The sequence below is a fragment of the Colobus angolensis genome, unplaced genomic scaffold (assembly GCF_000951035.1).
Source record: "Colobus angolensis palliatus isolate OR3802 unplaced genomic scaffold, Cang.pa_1.0 Scaffold97, whole genome shotgun sequence".
NCBI lineage: Eukaryota > Metazoa > Chordata > Mammalia > Primates > Cercopithecidae > Colobus > Colobus angolensis.
The window spans coordinates 8,349,047-8,372,363 of NW_012123709.1; the positions used below are offsets into that span (position 1 = coordinate 8,349,047).

The 23,317-nt window shown below is 42.9% G+C and overlaps 1 protein-coding gene and 1 pseudogene across 1 annotated transcript in view; both read left to right on the top strand.

Moving 5' to 3' along the window:
* The window catches only part of FMN1 (formin 1), a 385,253-nt gene that overhangs the window by 315,630 nt on the left and 46,306 nt on the right, over positions 1-23,317 (top strand). The window lies entirely within an intron of this gene.
* Positions 8,117-8,492, top strand: LOC105505016 (annotated as a pseudogene).

The following is a 23,317-nucleotide window of genomic DNA, read 5'->3' on the forward strand; positions in this document are numbered from 1 at the left end:
AATAATACAGGTCTGTTTCTTCTGCTGAATTCATTTGGCCTTAAATGAATTGTGGCAGCTCTAGTAGGAGCCCAGGACTAATGTATGTGGAGCAGTTAACACAGAACCTGGCACTATGTGTATCAGCCGCTGCTGCTGTTAATGTCATTTTGTCAAACTTTATCAGATGCTTCAGATAGTGGGTCTCAGAAAAGTTAACCACAGAAGTTTTACTTACCCAGTGGGGCAAATAGCAGTGGTTCCAAGTTCAAGTGGCAAATAATTATTTACTACAGAGGACGGCCATAACTTTTAGAAGGAAAGTTATGTGCATCTTTTTCATCTCCTCTAAAAATAAGCCAAAAGCAATGAATATAAGCTGGATTTCTCTAAGACCTGACACTTTCTTTTTGTTATAAGTATAATTTGAAGATAATCATGTATATAATTAGAGTAAAAGGTAAGTAGAATTAGCATAAGATTAAAAGATACCAGATATGCATGGAACTTTTATATGGGATTATATTTTTCACAATTAAAGTATTGTAAATATTTTAAAGTATAATTATAATTTCTATAGTTACATCTTGATGATATAAGGGATGTATATAATTCCATTTAAGAGGGGGGGTGTGATAGATCACACTTCATGGCTACCAGAATCAACAATATTACCACCTAGTGGCTGCTGAATTGAACTGCAAACACATGATCCTTGGGATCCACAAAGACCCTGTCTCAGTAGCTAAAAATGATGGAAAATGATAGTAAACGCCACTATAATTAACAACTTTAATGGGCCTTGATAACTGTTAATCACCGTAACACCCCAACTCTGCTTTCAAACAGATTGGGAGAATAGTGAGAATTTGCTTTTCCATTTATTGAGAAACTGTGCCTTTAAAAAGTTGTAAGCTGAGGCTAGAGAATGTGATTATTTAATTCCTTAATCCTTTTATTAATCTTCTGAATTGAGAAATAGATCTACCTTTCCCTCCCAGTTTTTTAATTTGAATTTTGATATATTTATAGCATTTTTCAGTGAAAATTAAAAATGTGTGTTTGAGTAGATCAGAACTGTTTTAAACAGATAAACTGGTTTTCTCATTATAGGAAATATGCGACATTAGTTCATGTGCTTTTATAAATTTAGCAAAACCTGAGTGCTCAACTTCTAGAAGTGAGATGCCAGTCCTGATAGCTCATCCTTACTCCATCTCAGAGTCAGGCATCGAGACCTTTGCTATTTACTACTTTCCCTTTCATCTTAGCATCCACCAACTTGTTGACATTGAAATTATTCATTGAAATAACCAAACCATCTGCCCACTGAGCTCATTGCACCATCCCATTTCCTTGCTGAAATAAATAAAATGTGGCGTGAGTAATTGTAATATAGTAATTCCAGGGGAGCATAATATGTTCAAGTAGGTAATATAGAAAACCACTAAAAAGTCTATTTGAAATTGCTCTTCTTCCCAGGAGGGCACTGTTCTCTCTTTAATACATTCCCTTTGGCTTCATGATTCTAGGATTAAGCCTAATTGCTAACATAATATATGTGCGTGATCGTTGCTTTCTTTAACTTAAGCTTCCTCTGGCATTGGTTTCTAGCTTGTAGTCATGACTGTGGCATTAATTGTAATTGGTCTGAGCTTCATGCGAAATAGGTTCCAGCGTGTTGACAGCAATTAATGGAGCTCGATAGTCCTGGGTAAGATTCAAGGGGTGGGTTTTGCATCTCTTTCAAATTGTTTTCTCATTGTTTCTGTTGTAGTCTCCTGGGAGACTATAATAAACAGAGCCTGGCTTTAGAATTGCACAAACCTGAGTTCAAATCTCTCCCCTACCTTTCTTTCTTTCTTTGTTTCTTTCTTTCTTTCTTTCTTTCTTTCTTTCTTTTTCTTTCTTTCTTTCTTTCTTTCTTTTCTTTCGTTTCTTTCTTTTCTTTTCTTTCTTTTCTTTCTTTCTTTCTTTTTCTTTTTGAGACAGTTTCGCTCTAGTTGCCCAGGCTGGAGTGCAATGGCGTGATCTCAGCTCACCACAACCTCTGCTTCCTGAGTTCAAGGGATTCTCCTGCCTCAGCCCCCCAAGTAGCTGGGATTACAGGCATGTGCCACCACACCTGGCTAATTTTTTGTATTTTTAGTAGAGCTGGGGTTTCTCCATGTTGGCCGGAATGGTCCTGATCTCCTGACCTCAGGTGATCTGCCTGCCTCGGCCTCTCAAAGTGCTAGAATTACAGGCGCGAGCCACCATGCCCAGCCTTCTCCCTTACCTTTCTGAGCTTGGAAAACTTACTTCCTCAAAAAAAAAAAAAAAAAGCTGAGGTTCCCTCATCTCAAAGAGAGAGGTAGTAATACTACCACCATAAGGTTATTGTGGTCATGAAACTGGCTATAAAAAATGTCAGCCAGTTGACTATGGGTCTTTCTTTCATACTGGAACAGATAAACTTCTACAAATTGTTACGTATTATTAGTTTAGGACTTTCTACGTTTTAGGCACTGTGCTGCATGTTATGAATGCAATGATGAGCAAAATGAACACAGTCTTTGCCTCTGGAACTTATATTTGCCAGTGGATATTTGATAATTATAGCCAATTGGCAATAGGAATCCAGGTGCATAACCACCTCAAAACTTAGTAGGCTAAAACAGTGTATGCCTATCTCTCACAGTTGAGTGAGTTGACTAGATTTAACTGGCTGGTTCTTGCTTCAGGTCTCCTGTGAAGTTGGATTTAGATTATGGCTGGCATTGAAATCATCTGTAGGCTGCAGCTTCTCGGCTCAGCTGGATGGAGGGTGGGGCTTGGCTGGGCATCTCTGAGAGCCCACGCTGTCACTCCACATGGCTTGCACTTTCTCATAGCATGGTGGTCTCACGGTAGTTAGCCTTCTTACATAGTTACTGGCTTTTTCCTGAGCACATGTTCCAAGGAAAAGAAATTAGAAATTGCCTATCCTCTCAAACACTGGGAATGAAACATCACGTCACTGTTGCTCAGAGAAGTCACAGTCCAGCCCGGTTTTAAGGGAGTGAAGCAATAGACACCACCTCTCAACTGGAGAACAGCACAAACATGCAGGGAAGGAAAAAGCTGATGATGGACATCTCGGAGACGAGCTACCACGGTGTCTAATTGATTGTTCCTCAGATTTGTGTCTCTTGATATCTGGACTCTTAACTAGTAGGCTCTGGCTTTTACTTGACTTAGTCCATCAAGATTTACAAAACTGACCATTTGTGCTTGCCCTAGGAAAATGGATTGGTATAATCTTTAAGCGTCAGATAAATAGCAAAACACAAATCTCTTCTGGTTCTCATAACTCCTCCAGGATGGATGATATTTCCAGGAAACAGGATTTTCACATTCTCCTTAATCACGCTCTGTGTTACTACACAGAAGGAAATATACAGCTTCATAAATAGTAGCCTCACGAACCCAGTTCCACATGTTACACACCTAGTGTAGCACACAAGAACCATCACCTCAGCCAGAATGTATTTCCTAGGACTTTAATATAAAGTCCAATTTGCTGCAGTTTTCTACTCCGCTTCTTCTGAGATGGAGCGATGGAATGTGTAGAAATAGTTAAAAGCCATTTCTAAATCACATTGAAAATAATTTTTTTCAATTAGTTTATCTACCAATGTTATGTTCCCAAAATATAGATAAGAAACCAGAATCTGGAATTTATTTTAAAGTTCATGAGTTTTGATTACATGTCCCAGGTGGATCAATTTGAAATACAAGCCTTACTTCAATGAAATGATTCCCTTGGATCTATGAGACTTCTCCAGGGACACACTGCATATACTCTGAGATTAAAACACTATGTGTTTGTCTCTCTGTATTTCTCAAACATATTAAATGGACAACATCCAAGAGGCATCTAAGAAGGAATAAGCTAGAAAAGTAGCCTGTATTGTTTCCCACGAACTGTGATGCTCCAAGCCAAGATCAATGAGCTGTCAGAAAAAGTGGGGGAGAAGTTCCAAGCAAAAATATCTAAAGCAATAGCCAAGGGGATAAAGAAACCACTGGCTGGATAAATGGTGATAAATGCCGGTGGTTTGTTTGTTTTTAAATTTTGTTTCTGTGTGTAAGTCCCTCTTTCTGTGTAATACAAACTTTTGTACTGTGTGACACTCCTGTGTCTGTCTTCCAAAGACTGGGGAGGGTGGAATGAGCCATTATCTGTTCTTCTTTAAACAACTCTTTCTCCCACTGTTTAGAATTGAACCAGTGTGTGCACGTTTTCTTTTCGGTATTTCAGTTGTCCACAGTTACAGTCCACTCAATGTTCTGTACGAATGGGGCATGGTGACCCACTGGCACAGCTTTCTGTCATGTTTGTACTGTTTCCATACCCTCCCCTCCCGCCTGGACACCTGCGCTAATCATCCGAGGACTACCTCCTGCCCACATGACTGCCTTTCCCTGGGATCTTTGCCTCCTTGGCGCCGAACGAAACAGCCAAGCTTCTGAGATCCCTGGAACTTGCCTGTGGGTGGAATCCCACACGCTCTAAAATGCCTTTCACACAGCTCCTCTGTTTTTGAAGCAAAGCGGTTTTAGTCATTTGTACGCAGTTATGTGCAGAGATGAGAGGTTTTAGCCATGCTGTTAGGTCTTCAGTAGTATCTTGAATGTGCTGATACCAGGTGATGACAATCTTCTGGTAGTGAGATGGGAAAATAGAGCTGCCTGGAGCTAGATATTCAAATAATATCATAGCATGGCTCGTCCTGAGAATATGATCATCCTGGAAGTGACAGTCCTCACTCCTGTCCAGAAGAAAAGCCATTTCTTCCCCCAGCTTCCTCTGCCCTCTCACCACCACAGCCCCTTCGGTCTGGTTAAATCTGAGCCACACGGATGCTCACTAAGGGCTAAAACACAGCAGTGGCAAGAGGAGGCCAAGTTAATGGGTGAACAGCGCCCTAGACTGGGAGTGCCGAGTTTGCCCACAGACCTCAAGCTGCCCCCACCCCATTCCGGTTTGGAGTTCAGGGCTGCAGCTCTGCTCCCAGGCAGGATTCATTCTTCTTAGTTTCTCATGTGGCTAATACGTGGCTCCGCAAATGCTCACAGGGAAAAATCGGAAATTGGTCTTACTGACTTAGCAACATAGGTCTCCCTCCCATTAAGTATACGGTTCTTCAGTGTTCCTATCGTTAGTTCTGGATAATTGTAAGCAAATTAACAAGGATTTTTAAAATTGTTGTTTCCCACTTCATGACTGAGCTGCTGCCATCAGCGCCACACCTGTGAGCTAAGCAGTAGGGCAGCTGATTTTTTGTTTAAACCTAATCTTATTTTGAGGAGAAATAGGTTCTCAAGAGAGTCTTCTCTCTCAGTCCTACTTCCAGGACACTGATAGGTGCGAGCCGTTATTGATTTCCACAGCCTGCCAAGAGTATAAATGAGAAGTCTGAGTCTCTTGTCTCAAGAAGCCAAGCTTCTGATGTAGGCAAATAAAAGAAACTATGCTTGGAGTAGCTCATCATCATTAACAACCATAAGCATTTCCTGGCTAATGGCTCTTCACATGTAAAGAGTCCTGCTGTGGAACCAGGGGCTTCAAGTCCCTTGTGCTCAAGTTGTTTACAGTCCGGTCTACGAGACAAGGAGAACACTAACACGGGAACCAGTGTAGCAAATGCCAAGCATCCAGTGAAGTCCAAAAGGGCTAGAAGTTCACCTGAACACAATTGTCCTTGCTGCCAAGGCCTGGAGGTTGGGTTGGTGCTGATGCTCCCTGGTTGAGGCTTTTATTTTTTATTTTATTTTATTTAGACAGAGTTGCAGTGGCACGATCTCCGCTCATTGCAAGCTCCGCCTCCCAGGTGCACGCCATTCTCCTGCCTCAGCCTCCCAAGTAGCTGGGACTGCAGGCGCCTGCCACTGTGCCCAGCTAATTTTTTGTATTTTTAGTAGAGACGGGGTTTCACCACATTAGCCAGGATGGTCTCGATCTCCCGACCTCATGATCCGCCCGTCTCGGCCTCACAAAGTGCTGGGATTACAGGTGTGAGCCACCGCGCCTGGCCTATTGAGACTTTTATGTGAGTGGCTCAAAATGTCCTGTCCTTGGGGAGAGGGGTTCCAGTTCTGCTGGGAGGGGGTGGGCAGGGCACAGAAAGCGGTAGACCTGAAGCTGCCTATGGGAAGCCAGCCACTTGAACCCATCTTTGCTTGGCTTGCCAGTCCTTGGCTTTGATCTGGAGGCACTTTCCCATGAGAGTTCTTCCTAGTCCTCCTCTGTCCCATGTGACAGGCTCCTCCCAGTTTGGTCCTGTTTCAAAGGAAATGAACTGTTTGTCCAGTCACCATCTCTGGGCTGTGTAGACAAGCAGATGGGCAATTAGTGGCTGTATCAGGGCCTTGGAGTGCTGCTCTGCTTGCACAAATGGAGACTCATCCCTCATCTTCTGGACTATCGTCGTGCAAGCATGAGATAATGGGGACTGCTTGGCTCTCGAGATTTCTTCATGTTGTTTAGATTTCAGTCTTCGTGTCACAATCCTATTGTTCAAGCGTTTTGGCAAGAGCCACCACCATTCAGCTCATTTGGGAGAAAAAATAGTAATTTGGATTCTGTTGCCTTTATTTTTTTCTTATTAAACCATTTTTTAACGAGCAGGAAGTAGGACCAAGGCATAGAGATCTGTAGGGTAATATCTTTCCTTAATTAGCCAAATGCTGACAACAGAGGTCACCCAGTTGCAGGAGATTTTTGCCCTCCCCCTTGAAGCGGGCATGTGTGTTGTACACTCAGGCTGGAGGCCAGGAGAGGACAGAGCCTGCGGTCAGGTCACTGGTAACCCCACGGCTGCTGCTATTTGTGTTTACTTGAGCATTTCACCACACCTGGTATGTGTTCCTCGTAGATCCAAAATGCAGAGAGGCTCCCCCCAATCTGCCATTTGTCTCCTCTTGAGATGCACGGAAATCAGGCACCAGTCGCTCAGTCCTCAGCATAAGGCAATGGCCCTGTGTTTCCTTTGCTCTTTTTCCATACATTGGCATCACCTCCTCTGATTTTTTGTCTTTCCCCCCTTCTGCTTTTAATTTTTTCTCTCTCACCTCGGTTTGAGCCTCTGCCTTCTTTCATAGCTTTCTGTTTTCTCTCAGCGTCTCCTCCACCCCCTTATGTTTTTGGTTTCTTGTGACTCGCTCTCCAGATTCCTTCATATTCAGGAATCATTGTCTTTGTCCAGCATCGTTGTGAACATGCCGGCCTTTTATTGTGGTTATTCATCCCTTTTCCCCTTGCCTTCATTCCTCCCTGAGCCCTCCACCTCAGCCTCCTAAAACCTTTGAAGTTCTTCAGACTGGAAGTGTCTCTGGATCGTGCTACATAAATGAGGCAACAGCACTTGGGATCCTTTCAGCAGGAGGACTGTGGAAGTGACATTCTTTCTCCCATTTTGCCCTAGGATGGGAATCTGTTGAAGGGCAGGGAATTAACAGAGAGCACATCCCATTTTCTGTAACCGATCACTACTATTCTTTTTCAGTTGTTCATTCAGCATTTGTAAGTTATCTACAATATGTGAGACTCTGAGGAAAAAAAGAATCAGACAGTGTTCTAGTCTCAAAGACCCGCTATGTCTGACACAAAATCTTACTCTGCCTTTCAGAAACATTAGATATAGCTGATCAAATGATGGGTTGAAAACTCCTTTTCCTTGCTTTAGGCCCTAACCCTCTTTTGTCTTCTCTCTACTTCGTGGGCATTCCTCCATCTTCTAGGCTGGTTCTTCATCTTCCCGATCTCTAAACACAAGAGGGCTTCAGGACTCAGTCCATGAACCCCTTGCCTTATCACTGGGATTGCTGAGGTGCGTAGAGCCTTGAGACTTTCTGATGGATTAAGCGTATAGTAAAGAAACTGAGGGAGACAAGAGAAGTCACTGTCGCCAGAGTTAGAGTCACTGCCACTGCCACCCCCGGGAGCCACCAGAACCCTTATGTCACCACCGCCACCACCCAGATCCCTGCACCATCACCCCCGGGAGCCACCAGAACCCTTATGTCCTCACCGCCACCACCCAGATCCCTGCACTACCACCCCCGGGAGCCGCCAGAACCCTTATGTCACCAGAGCCACGCAGATCCCTGCACCATGACATCGGAGAAGACCTTCAGGCCGCACCGCACCTTCGAACAAAGAGTAGAAGTCCGACTTCTCCGAGAGCAGCATCCACCCAAAATCCCGGTGGTAACAGAACCATGCAAGGGTTCGAGAAGCAGCTTCCTGCCCTGGATAAAGCGCTGTTCCTTGTCCCGGACCACATCAACCTGAGTGAGCTCATCAGGATCATTAGAAGGCGCCTACAGCTCAGCGCTAATCCAGCCTTCCTCCTGGTAGTGAACAGACAGCATGGTGAGCGTTTCCACACCAGTCTCGGAGGTGTAGGAGAGTGAGAAGGATGAAGATGGGATTCCTGTGCATGGTGTGTGTCTCCCAGGAGACGTTTGGAATGAAATTGTCAGTGTAAAACTAAAAAAAAAAAAAAAGCATCTATTTTAGAATTTTTAAACCCTTACCAAGGAAAAACTAAAGGGATGTTACCCACTGAGGCGGATCCGTTCATCTAATCGGAGGTCATCGAACAGTAGTGCTCCCACCGAGGAGCGTCAGGAAGCTGTGTTTGTATTTCAAGCGGAAAACTGGGCTCCGAGTGAGCACGTTCAGCTTTGGAAACGATATTACTTAACATAGGCTAGCTTGGTTTTAGATTTTGAAAGTTTAAAAATAAAAGACTTTGCATTCTAAAAAAGAAAAACCAGACAAAGAGACTGAAGGAGATGTATGCTCAAGCCATGGGTGTATCTTGTTCTTCACCGAACAAGGGGAAAGTTTTACGTTCATTTACATCCGTTTTACAAGTTTGTAAGACATATACAGCTTAGGGAGAAAAATATGAAGGCCTCTGTTCTGGGGAGAAAGCATGCAGGCATTTGTAGTACTGAGACTAAAAGTAACGGGAGAAAGAGTTGCTGAGGTAAAGCTAAGTTAGAATATGAATTACTGTTACTGTAAATGACACTTAATAGAACCTGTGAAAAAGGAGAAAATGTGAACTGTACTGTCCTCCTAAATAAAAGTAAATTAAAAGAACAATGTAGGCCAGGTGCAGCGGCTCACACCTGTAATCCCAGGACTTTGGGGGGCTAAAGTGGGAGGATCACTTGAGGTCAGGAGTTCAAGACCAGCCTGGGCAACAGAGGGAGGCCACATCCTACAAAAAAATTTTTTTAAATTAGCTGGGCATGGCAGCATGCACCGATAGTCCCAGCTGGGCATGGCAGCATGCACCGATAGTCCCAGCTGGGCATGGCGGCATGCACCGATAGTCCCAGCTGGGCATGGCGGCATGCACCGATAGTCCCAGCTGGGCATGGCGGCATGCACCGATAGTCCCAGGTACAGAGAGGCCGAGGTGGGAGGAACACGTGAGCCCAGAAGATTGAGGCTGCAGTGAGCCACGATCATGCCACTGCACTCCGGCCTGGGTAACAGAGTGAGAACCTGTCTCAAAAAAGAAAAGAAAAGAAAGAAAGAAAAAGAAGAACAGCGTGAAAGATAATGCATGAAAAGCTCTTTGGTTCTTATTTTCATGACTTTAGAAGCTTCACTTTTTCTGCCTTCCCATTTTGTACCTCACAGACATTTACCACTGGGAATCTTCCTCCTCTGGGTCCCAATGTCATTTGAACACCAAAGTTACACTTAAGAGGGAAAGGTTGTCAACTCAGGGGGATTGCAATAGAATTCCCTTGGAATTACCCATAACATCTATTTGAAAACAAACCCTTCCAAACCATCACATCATGGAAATCACAGTCCATGGTGAGAAAACTGCCAAGTTTTTGAGGTTGCAACTTGGAACACACACCAAAAAAATGTGTCTTCATCTCCAAGCATCTTTGGTTTGGAAATTGGGATAATAGGGCATCTGATCAGGCTTTCTCAAAAAGATATCCAGTATATTCCCCACTTCCGGTGACAGAAACCTGGTTGGTGGTCTAAGCCAGGAAGAAAAAGATATTTCAGTTTGGAAGAGGAAAATAATTCTAAGTTTATTTTTTTAGAGCCACGATTTAGAAGAAATAATAAACAAAATAAGGGATGTCTCTTATTTAAAATCAGTTGTCGTTTTATCTGAATAGTCTGCTTTGCCTTGCTCATGAGTATCTGTGGTTATGTGGTCAGGCCTGACACGTATCCCAGCCAGGCTGGGTGACATTCCTGTGCCCTGCCCTCTTCTCCGGCTCTCCCGAATCCTGGGCCTGCTCGCCAGCAGCCTTGTGCTTTTAGGAAGAAAGGGTCTGGATTTTGTGATGTTGCTCTGCTTCCAAACAAACCCAAACTAATTCAAATTCACAAACTCTAACAAAGGTGATGCCTTCCCTCTGAGAGTGTCCAAAGCCACAAAGCCAACCGCATGGCAGTTTGGGAATGGCAAAACTTTTTTTTTTTTATTTTTTTATTATACTTTAAGTCCTAGGGTACATGTGCATAACGTCCAGGTTTGTTATATATGTATACTTGTGCCATGTTGTTGTGCTGCACCCATCAACTCGTCAGCGCCTGTCAACTCATCATTTACATCAGGCATAACTCCCAATGCAATCCCTCCCCCTCCCCCCTCCCCATGATAGGCCCCGGTGTGTGATGTTCCCCTTCCCGAGTACAAGCGATCTCATTGTTCAGTTCCCACCTATGAGTGAGAACATGCGGTGTTTGGTTTTCTGTTCTTGCGATAGTTTGCTGAGAATGATGGTTTCCAGCTGCATCCATGTCCCTACAAAGGACACAAACTCATCCTTTTTTATGGCTGCATAGTATTCCATGGTGTATATGTGCCACATTTTCTTAATCCAGTCTGTCACTGATGGACATTTGGGTTGATTCCAAGTCTTTGCTATTGTGAATAGTGCCGCAATAAACATACGTGTGCATGTGTCTTTATAGCAGCATGATTTATAATCCTTTGGGTATATACCCAGTAATGGGATGGCTGGGTCATATGGTACTTCTAGTTCTAGATCCTTGAGGAATCGCCGTACTGTTTTCCATAATGGTTGAACTAGTTTACAGTCCCACCAACAGTGTAAAAGTGTTCCTATTTCTCCACATCCTCTCGAGCACCGGTTGTTTCCTGACTTTTTAATGATTGCCATTCTAACTGGAGTGAGATGGTATCTCACTGTGGTTTTGATTTGCAGGGAATGGCAAAACTTTTAAAAGTTTTTGGTTTCATAATGTTAGCATTTTGAAGGATTTAAATGAATAAAAGCCTTAGATTTCTCTGTGTGGTGAGTATGAAGCACCCGTTCTAAAATTAACCAAGGTGATCAGAGGTAACTAGGGCTTCTCCTAAACAGTGATTCTGTTTTCAAGATCAGTTGAAATCAGAAAAAGATGGAAACGTATTTGTTCAACGAAAGTGCTACCTAGATTACCTACCTTTACTTTCTCACTTTGTGATGCTGCTGCCAATAGTAACGGTGGGAGTAAGAGAGGACTAAAAGAGAGATGAGTTTCAGCCACATTTGGAGAAAGGAAGAACTAGATGAACAGGGCTTGGGTGATGGCAGTCAGTTTCTTTATTTGGAGGACTATTAATAGTCTTGATTTAGCGCTTGGGCTTCTGTTTTCTGTCTTTTGTTTGTGTTTTATCTGATTTTTTCCTCCTTGAGGCAGCTTGAAATGAAAGGGCAAGGGAACAGAGCTAACATAGGGTGGAAATACGTTTATATGTAAGTAAGGTCTTACTTCCTCAATTTGCTACTACTGAAGCCCAGGGAGACCAAGTTCTATTCCACACACCATGTGAGAGGAAGAGGTTGACTGAGATGAGTTAGGCAGCGTTATCAGCTTGTTGGTCAAGGGATGTAGGATCCTGAGATGGATTCAATATCTTGGTTGATGTTAACATAAATATAACTTTTAATTTTTTTCTGAAGAACCAGACAGAAGTTTAAGAAAAGAGAGTTTACCATCCAAGAATTTAATTTGCTTTTCATTAGAGTATGACAGAACAGGCATGCTAGGGTCCAGGCTCAACTAACCCGAGTTGGTGAAAGGAAACAACTGAATTAGAAAGAAATGCCAGAAGGTTCTGAGAATTAGAAAAAAGATGAGAAGGGTCAGGGTGAAGATGGCAAAGAGTGATGGTTCTCAAAATCCTGCTGTAGCGTGAGAAGTAGCTGCCTTTTAGTGTAAGGTCTGGGCTTATGGAGGAACCCAAGAAAGTAAGAATGGAGTCAGCAAATTCACACTTAAATGAATATGCCCACATTCGTTTGCCCTATTGTTTCCAGAAGTTGAAATTGAGGCCTTTAATACGTTTAAACCCTTAGATCATTTGCTAAGAGTTCAGGGGAAAAAAGCAGCTGGTTCATCTCTGGTATTTTCATATAGGTTTTCTTCATAGAAGTTACTCGTAAGTGGTATTTTCAGTGGAGACCTTCAGAAAAAAAGACGCTTGGATATCTCATCAGGTTGCAGAGAAATCTTCAGACTTGTTAACCCTTTTAACTCAGCTAAAAGTCCATTAAACCATAAAACAAAGTCCATGACACTTTTGGGCCAGGGACTTGAGTGAGTGACTGCTCCCGTGGATGTTACTCATCTCCTATACAGACTAATTTCGGGGCTGATTGGCTGATGGGGGTCAGAAGGCTCACTTCCTCTGTGCTTGGCTCCTGGGGCTGTTTGGATGCTAGTTGGCTTTCTGTGGGTCTTCTCCCATATCAACAGAGGATACACCCCACTTCTCCAGATGAGTCCCTTATAAAACAGCTGCTGTTTCACAACACATTCCCTTAACCCAAGCCCTTTCCTCCCTATCAGTTACACTAATTGAAGATGAAATCCATTTCCCCCCAACTCCCCATTACGTATTTTCTACTTATCCTCTAAGAAAAGAATTACAGGTTAGGATTACTCTAGAAGTGGTAGCAGTCAGTAGAGGAATGGCATCCTAAAATATGACCATTAGAGACAAGAAGAAATTAGAACGCTAGCATGCAGTGGGCATTTAATAAACAACTGCTGGGAGTGGTGGCGGTGGAGAAGAGCAGCGCAGAGGAGGAAGGGAGAGAGGAGGAGTTGTAACACTTTAGAAGGAGCTAACACTTTAGAAGAAGGACAAAATTGTGGCAAAAAAAAGTCTGTCCCTTGCTTTTCTCCCATTGACAAATCGAAGACTGATGTTTACCCTACCTCCCACCTCTCACAATAAACATTAGAAAGCAACATATTTAGGTAACCTGGGGTCATAAAGGAGAGTTGAAATAGAAGCTTCAGCAAATAGCCCCCATATCATCAGGCCTTGAATTACCAGCAATTCCAAACACTACCTGAGTCTCCATCTCAAAAAGCTCTTCCCTCTGCTGGCTGGAGTGCAGTGACGCGATCTCGGCTCACTGCAACCTCCACTTCCTGGGTTCAGGCGATTCCCCTGCCTCAGCCTCCCAAGTAGCTGGGATTACAGGCACATGCCACCACGTCTGGCTAATTTTTTGTATTTTAGTAGAGACGGGGTTTCACCACGTTGGCCAAGATGATCTCGATCTCTTGACCTCGTGATCTGCCCGCCTTTGCCTCCCAAAGTGCTGGGATTATAGGCATGAGCCACGCCCGGCCCCCTCTGCTTTGAAAATACTTGCAGCATCATCTCCACAGGCAATACACTGAAACCCCTCTCCACACGGAAGCACAGTTGTCTGTGAAGAAAAATTCGGGAAGCCATAGAGGAACAATAGTTCCTTTGCAAATTACAGCTTCATCAGAAGAAAAGTTGAGGCAGGCATATAGTATTTTATTTTATACACCACAGACAGACCACCAACCCCTAGACTTGGAATTCAGAATTAACAAAAGCAGTACATCCACTGGGCTTTGAGAAGGGTCAATGTTTTTTCATATGTCTTCTCTGCTGCCATTATTTGCATAACAAATCGCTGCGAAATGCATTCGTGTCAGATGTTGGAAATAAACTCTTTGGGGTATTGCTATTTTTAAACAACCCATAGTTATATGGATGTTTTTAAAACATTCAAAGCCTGAGTTTGTGCTTCAAATCATAAGTGGTCGCAGGAACTCTATATTGTTGGTCTGGTGCTGACCTGTGGAGCAGAGTCTGAAGTCCCTCAGAAATGATGATGTTTTAAAGAGTTAACAAAAGTTCACATTGGCTGTAGATTAAAGCCCTGTATTTCTAGGTAGGTACACAGAAATCCCTGGTGCCAGTTTTTACCTCCACTTTGGAGAGCATTGAACTTTCCTTGCAAGTATTCAAAATACTTCCCCACCAAAAGATTTTACTTACTGACACTGGGAACAAGAATCCCCACCCACATTCTTCATCCTTAAGAATCAGAAGTTAGGAGAGAGAGAAAAAAAAAAAAAAAAGACTGAATTCTTTGAGATTATTTGCATGAGTGGATTATTTGTGTCAGTCTGTGAGAGGTTGTCTTCATAGTCTCTAGTCTGCTTGTCCAAGCTTACTGTTCCCACAGAAGATTTTTCCTGCCGTCTAGGGAGTCTCATGATTGCCTTCCTGGACCTATGCAATACCAGCCTTCCCACCCCGGCACACACTGTCTTCCCCTGCAGCCTCTGCAAGCCCTGGCTCCTGGGGCTCCTTGAGCTTGGACTGCCTGCTCCACTTCCCGTGTTCTAGGCAAACAACAAACACCCTTCAAAACTGCCATCGAGCCCCACCTATTTTATGAAAACTTCCCAAGCTTCCATGATACATGCGTTACATTATTAACAATAGTATTAGCCGGGTGCCTGTATTCCCAGCTACTTGGGAGGCTGAGACAGGAGAATCACTTGAATCCAGGAGGTGGAGGTTGCAGTAGCTGAGATTGCACCACTGCACTCCAGCCTGGGCGACACAGCGAGACCCTGTCTCAAAAAAAAAAAAAGTGAAAATAATATTAACTAACATTTATTTAATACTCAGCCAAGTTTGGTGTTAAGTAATATCTTGTTTCTCATTGAAAAAACAACCCTTGAGGAAAGCACTATTATTATCTCCATTTACAAAGGAGGAAATTGAACTCAGATGAGCTAGATCTATGTGATTTAAAGGAGGACCTTAGTGAGGACAGGTTAAGAATCCAGCATGGGGGTTTGGTGCCTTGGACTAAAGTGGTTGAGTAAGTGGCAGGAGATTATAGTGGTGAGGGGTATTTAGAGGGTACAAACCACTAGACTTCTTGGTGGCTTGGATCCTGCCCTCCAGATCTGAAAGGTTACACTTCATCCCATCTTTAGATGTTATTTGCACTGTTTGAACACTCCCCAGGGCCCTTGCTGCTCCCACCCCTAACTGATCTCCACCTTTCTTCATATCTGAGTTCGTATGACGGCGTCTCCTCAGACAGGGAGGGCTTTTCTTACATATACTCCTGGGAAAATTAGGTTTCTGCTCTTAATAATGTAACTGCCCCTCTTTCTGTTACCTCTGTGGCACTTCTCTGAATTTTTAAATATTTGAGAAATTACTTAGCTGATACGAGAGGGAAGATGTCTGTTTCACTCACTTTATTTATAGTATCCTCTCTACTTACGATGCAGTGGTACTCAGTGAAATACAGGTTGAATCTGTCCAAAAAAAGAAAGGAGCATTTAAAGGAGTTCCTCCTCATTTAGATCATAAATGGAATGAAATTCCATCATAAAACGAGATTCATCTAGAGGTGAAAACGAGTTAAAAAGGAAAATGAAACCATTTCAACCACTATCTCACCAAAAGAACAACTCCAAAAATGTGATCTGGGGAAAAACAATCAACAAACTAATGAAGAATAGAAGACAATGAGCCAGGAGTGACTATCCCTTACAATAGGGATGATTATTTTTAAAAATCTGTCTTTATCTAATGGTCAGTGGCACTCAGTTATATGGCCAGACACAAGAATTAAAAGATTTTAATCTCCTGTCACTTATTAGTTCATATCAAGTAATTTTATTTACTTTTTTATTTACTTGTTTTTTTACTTTATTTTATTTTTGGTCTTTGGCCTTCCATATCCCCCAAATTTTGGATAGCCTGAATGTGGGATGATCCTGTATTACAGTTCAGAGAAGTGAATTTCCCTTCACCAGTCCATTTGCTTTTAAAAATAAAGAAGACATGGCCGGGCGCGGTGGCTCAAGCCTGTAATCCCAGCACTTTGGGAGGCTGAGACGGGCGGATCACAAGGTCAGGAGATCGAGACCATCCTGGCTAACACAGTGAAACCCCGTCTCTACTAAAAAATACAAAAAACTAGCCGGGCGAGGTGGCGGGCGCCTGTAGTCCCAGCTACTTGGGAGGCGGAGGCAGGAGAATGGCGTAAACCCGGGAGGCGGAGCTTGCAGTGAGCTGAGGTCAGGCCACTGCACTCCAGCCTGGGCGAGAGAGCGAGACTCCGTCTCAAAAAAATAAAAAAATAAAAAAAAAATAAAGAAGACATTAAAATGAGTTGCAGATAAAAGTAATCCTTATTTAGTTATTTTGCTTTCTCAACCAGCATAAGGTCTCTACATAAGGACAACATTTGGATTCTGTATCTCCTAACTCTGCCGCATGGGACAAATGCATCCCCCCTCATTTCTGTGTGGGTATTTGCCTAAATCTTGTCTCCCTTCCCACTACGGAAGTCTCACACCTTGGAGAGTTCTATCTGGATATAGACCATGGTTATATATGCCGGTAACGAAATAGTTGTGACTATTTTCATCACTCACGAATCTCACCCTTTAAACAGATAAGAGTGATTTACATGGATTGGCGGGAGTCAGAGAATCCTTATTGCTTTTGTAAGCTGAGACAATATGCCAAAGTCCATACCAACACCAAATAAGGTATCTTGGAATGTGATTGCATCCATATGCTTTCAGCTAATGCAGTATAGGCACAGAGAACCAAGTTTAGGAAACTGGCCCCAAAGGAAGGCACGGGCTGTTGATTTGATTCCCACCATTCTACTCCAGCAGCCACATAGAGAGCCCTTCATATTAATTTTAATGTAAATTGGAGGAAATCTTTCAATCTTTGAAAACTATCCTTCACCTCCCTATCCTGGGGACCTGTGTTATGCACCAGCTAGAAACACTAGCAGCTGGAAGTAGAAGATGGCTTGTCTGGTCCTCCTGGTCGCATGCGTCTAAAGAGCTGTAAGGTTGACACAACTTTTGCGTGTTTGTAACTTAGTAAGAAGAAGAACTTGGTCTCATAAATTGTTGTGCCATCTTAGATTAGATATTGCGTGACAAATTTTTGTTACTGGGTATTTCTCTAGTTACATCAGTATTAACTAGAGTAGACCTTGAGGAAGCAGACAAGGACATTTTGCTTCATTTGGGCTGGAGTTTTGCTATGCAATTTCTGAGTTCTTGCACATTGCATTTTGAGTCTGTGACCACATAGCCTGCTCTTGCTCCAAGTGAGCAAATATTAGCATTCTTGCCATCTACCACTGTCTTTCCTCTAGGGGATGACAAAACATTTGATGTGTAGCAAATGTATATAGGTGCCAGCAGATAAAGAGTTTTTTCTTAGGTCATCTACCAGGAAATACCGTATTTTACCTACCAATCTCCCTGTTCACTGGGAGGAATTCTGAAATCCTTAAGTAAAAGAAGTTGAAACTACTAACGTGTTCCTTTGTTGTATCAATATTTCTAGTAGTCGGGATGCATGCTTTCTATTCCCAGTAATGTTATTAGGTTACTAAAAAATTATGATTTGGTTAGGAGGGAACATGAGCCAAGTGATAGGGCTAAATCCCGCCTTTTGTCTGAGTCGTGACAATATTTTAACCACAAATGTTTATCTTTCATCCTCAGGGGAGATGAGTAGCCTCTTTTTTGAATTGTCCTCTGCAGAGTGCAATAGATGTAAAGCAGCATTGTTATCCAAACTGTTAGCTCTTATAGCCAAGCTAGACTCTATTCACTGCTACAAAAACCCAGTGAGAACAAAAACAAGTTAAATGATAAAGAATTATAAAATCACATTTCAATTAGCTTCATTAATTTGGAAAATGGAATTTCCCTTTGTATGACTTGGAGTGATCAAAATTACCAAATTAAGAAGAAATTCTGACATTCTGCACTATAGAAAGGATGAACCATATTGGGCTTATTCTGCATCCTAATTTTTAATATCTATTCATGTTGATACATATGGATCGAATTAATTTTTTTTTTTTTTTTTTTGAGACAGAGTGTCGCTCTGTTGCCCAGGCTGGAGTGCAGTGGTGCAATCTCAGCTCACTGCAACCTCCACCTCCTGGGTTCAAGCGATTCTCCTGCTTCAGCCTCCCAAGTAGCTGGGATTACAGGCGCCTGCTACCACGCCGGCTAATTTTTGTATTTCACCATATTGGTCAGGCTGGTTTCAAACTCCCAACCTCAAGTGACCCGCCTGCCTTGGCTTCCAAAGTGCTGGGATTACAGGTGTGAGCCAGCACACCTGGTCTGGGTCTAATTACTTTTAACCACTATACATTATTCAGTTGTGTGAATAAACCATGTTTTTCTTTATCCATACCTCTTTCACTTCCTGTTCTTAAGTTAGTCACATCATTCTCTACCTCTGCTGTAAAGGAGAGCCAGCAATCTGTATGTCCTTCCTTTTTTTTTTTTTTTTTTTGAGACAGTCTTGCTCAGTCGCCCAGGCTAGAGTGCAATGGCACGATCTCCATTCACTGCAAGCTCCGCCTCCCGGGTTCACACCATTCTCTTGCCTCAGCTTCCCGAGTAGCTGGGACTACAGGCACCCGCCACCACACCTGGCTAATTTTGTGTGTTGTTAGTAGAGATGGGGTTTCACCGTGTTAGCCAGGATGGTCTTGATCTCCTGACCTTGTGATCTGCCCACCTCAGCCTCCCAAAGTGCTGTGATTACAGGCATGAGCCACCACGCCCAGCCTGTGTATCCTTTCTTCTTCATTGGGTCATTAAAAAGATGAACAAGACAATATTGTGAAATGATTATAACTCTTTCATTAGAAAGTGGTACAAACATGAAAACTAATGCTATTTTCTTATATGTTATGATTTCCATCTAAAAGGACAAGATTCCTTGATCAATGTTTTATTTAAATGAATAGTAAGTAATAATCCATTTGTGAAAGTGATGGAAATGTAGAATTAGACAAATGTGATTAGCTGGGCCTTACCGCCACAAACTCTGCCCAAGATAATGCTGTCAAGACCCAAAGACAGTCATTTTGTTGCTCATAAATGACAGTTTAAGCTGGTGAGTGGCTGAGGTCCAGCATTCCTCTTGGTTCCTAGATGGACGGTAAAGTTGCTTGGACCATAATTTTCCATCTTTCTTCTTGGAAAGAGTGACTGGAGGCCACTCAGTAAAGTGAACCTTGGAAATAAGACTTCTGTCTCACACAATCTATTTATGAAAGGGAGCTATAAAAATAAACACATATGCAGAGCCTAATGGAGACGTGGTAACAGGCCTGAGGACATGCCATCCCTGAATCCCCTCCTCTAATTTTCTTCTAGTTCTACTTAGTTTCAGAACACAATGAATGCATCAGTTGTAGCCCAATGTGTGTGTTTTCTGAGCTTGTTTATCTGGAAAGTAGTTGAAGGAGATAAGAATGAGCGGCTTTGGAAAGAGCCAGCACTAAGAAAACTGGGAAGACGTAAGAGAATAGCATTTCCACAGCTGAGATGCTATCTGGAAGCCGCCTGAAATATTGTGAAGATAGTGTGGGGTCATGTGGTGTTCTAATAGAAGATGGGTCTCTCTTTGTTTCTACATACAAACTCCAAAGTAAACTCCTAGGCGGGTATGAGTTAAGAATGGAGCAAAACATTAGCATTAAATGGCAAGAATTCTGGATTAAACATAGATGAAGAGAGACTCCCTTGTTTTTCTCACTACTTTCCTGGTTTCTCATTAAATTGGTCAGTGCTTCCCTGGGATCCTTTGATTCTGTTTCTGCCCTCTTTTCACTGAATCTTCCTTTAATTTCCTTTGGTTGGATCTGATGACATTAACTCTTTCCATCAGTTTCTGAGCATACCCTTTTGGCTTGTTTCCTCTTTTTTCTTAAATCTCAGGGCAATATTTTTCCCCCAGGGAATTCGGTCTCATTGTCTGTCAACACCTTCACTGTTGGCCTGTGGCCTCTCAGGCTGCGCTAAGCAGGGCCCTGGGGAGTCTTCCACTGTCCTTGGAGAGCTGCCTGTCTATGGGCTGTGGAACACTTGACCTCATGTGTCTCACCACCACCCTTGTGAAGGAAGCAGCCGTTAGGCCCTCCTGACGTATGTGGGAGTCACTATTCTGAGAGACACTCTACGGACCACACTGCTAAGTCACTGATAGATTTTGACATCCAGAGGGAGGGTCAGCTCCCTTGAGTCTCACTTTGACTGATTTCTAACTACTATTTCCATCATTCGAGTTTTGTTACCCAAACAGACCTTATCCAAAATTTGCTGTTATTATTAGCATTGTCGTTGTTTGACCTCTCCAAACTATTTACTCTAAACAACATCTCCCACACTGATTTTATATGTCAGGTCTAATACAATTTGGGGAAAAGGTTACTGAGTACCTAATCTTAACCATTCATTCTTTGTGAATAGGCCCACAATGTGTCAGATATTGTGCCGAGCAAAGACAAGAGACGGTCTCCTGGCTTAAAGATCTCACAACGTAGTCAGGACAGTCAATCCTAAACAGACAACTATATAATAGGGGAATAGCAACGAAAAGGATAATAGAGAAAATTTATTCAGCACATTTTTGAGAGTCTGCAGTGTGTCAGATACTGTGCCAGGCGTAGTTTATATAGTCATGAACAGGACAGATAAACTTATAATTAGCAAGCACAAGAGACAGGAGAGCAAATAAGTAACCCATTGTGTAATTACAAATTGTGGAAAGTTTATGTTTGGCTGAAGAGGTCTGGTATTAAGAAACCTACTTGAAAAGAGTAGGGAGAGTAGAACAGTGATGACATTTAATTCTGGGAAGGAGCCAGTTACAGGAAGCATAGAAGGAAAACACATCGTAAGCAGAAAGAACACCATGATTGGCAGCCCTGAGGCTGCTGAGAGCTTGGCACACTGAGAGATTAAGATGGCAAAGACAGCTGGAACTAGGGCAAGACACCTAGGCAGGGCCCTGAAGATCATGAGACGGAATTTGGATTTTATTCTACAGGAAGCCTTAAAACAATTTGTAAGATGAAAGTAACCTGATAACATTCATGTTTGTTGTTGTTGTTGTTTTGAGATGGAGTCTTGTTCTGTCACCCAGGCTGGAGTGCAGTGGCGCAGTCTTGGCTCACTGCAAGCTCCGCCTCCCGGGTTCACGCCATTCTTCTGCCTCAGCCTCCCAACTAGCTGGGACTACAGGTGCCCGCCACCACACCCGGCTAATTTTTTGTACTTTTAGTAGAGATGGGGTTTCACCCTGTTATCCAGGATGGTCTCAATCTCCTGACTTCGTGATCCAGCCGCCTCAGCCTCCCAAAGTGCTGGGTTTACAGGCGTGAACCACCGCACCCGGCCAACATTCATGTTTTAAAAGATCATTCTGGTTGCTGTGTAGACAAATAAGTGCCAGAGGCAAGAGTAGATAAGGAAGTTACTGAAGTAGCTCGGGTGAAAAATGAGCATCTTGGACCAGGCTGGTGGAAATTGAGATGGAAAAGTGTGGAGGATTTCAAGACTATGTTTTTGAAGTAGAAAAGACAGAACTTGGATTTAAACATAGGAGCTGTGCAAAAGGAGAAGCCAGATCCCAGGTTTTCATCATCTTAGTGAATGTCGATGCTATTTACTGAGGTGACTAAGACAAAGGAACAAATTTGTGTTATGGTGGGCAACTCAGGGAATAATTGGAATTCGTGGACAGCTATTCATGTCAGGATGTTCAGCAGGGCAGGGGAAATGCAAATCTGATGTTGAGAATGTGGTTTGGAGTTGATGATACAGATTTGAGATTCATCAGCAGAACAAGAGTAGCTGAGTTTATAGCTAATTATAAAACAGAAGGCTGGGCACAGTGGCTCACACCTGTAGTCCCAGCTACTCAGGAGGCTGAGGTGGGAGGATCACTTGAGCCTAGGAATTGGAGGCTCCAGTGAGCCTTGATTGCACCACTGTGCTCCAGCCTGGGTGACGGAGTGAGACCTTGTCTCTTGAAAGATAGAGAAGAGTCTAGAGAGTGAGCCTTGGAGCCTGAATAGATTTAAGAGTCTGGAGAAGAAGAGCCAGTGGAGGGAACAGAGCAAGTGATCAGAATGGGTGAGATAAGTGACCAGTGTTGAGTGTGAACCTACCTGACTTGCCACTGATAAGTATTTTTTCCTTGCAAATAAAATTTAAAAATACTGTTTCTGAAAATGTTCAAAAAATTCTAAAGCATTATCTATGTGTAATCTGTCAAATTTGTGTAGATATCTATCCACTCCGAGGTGAGCATGCACTAAGAGGACTATGTAAGAATCTGAGCCTCCGAAAACCGCTATTGGGCTCCGTACTCCGGCCCAGGCGGAAATGGGACATACTGCTTTTTAAACAGTGCTCACAGTTATTAAATAACATGATTAATAATAACATGACCAAGGACTTTTAAAAGTTCCTTTCCCACCTCTCCCCTCTCACAGGGGTACATTATACTATCTGTTGGTGGTGGCATTGCTGCCATCCCCAAGTCCATGTTTCAACTGTGTGTGGCTTCCAGCACTTCAATGAAATCTTATTTAGTCACAGATGCCGTTTTATAGAACTGTAAAGAAGGGAGCACATGGCTTTCAGCAGGGGCACACTGTTCAACGTGGCCTTCCCTATTTTTGCAGTAGGATGTTACAGCTCCAGGCTGCATGCCTTCCGTCTTGTAAGTTCAGAGAAGCTCATTCTGTGAAGAATACTTTTCGAATGTGAAAGTTACCCACAAAGCATTCTGGACCATGGGTGTGACTAGACCTCCAACATGAGTTGGAATAGTAGGTTTCAGGGGCTTTGTTCCCACATAGTGCCTTTAAAATTGGTATTTTAAAAATGGTTATGATTATACCACCATGTCCTTATTTATGATAATAGTAAAGTTGCTACTTTGGCATTTTGTTGGTTTAAAAAATCTTTAAAAATGCTCAAAACATGTAAGAATTGTCTATAGAATGTATGTGAGAAGAAACTTAAAACTTTGAGTTTTAAAATTTAAGCAGTTTTCGGCCGGGCGTGGTGGCTCAAGCCTGTAATCCCAGCACTTTGGGAGGCCGAGACGGGCAGATCACGAGGTCAGGAGATCGAGACCATCCTGGCTAA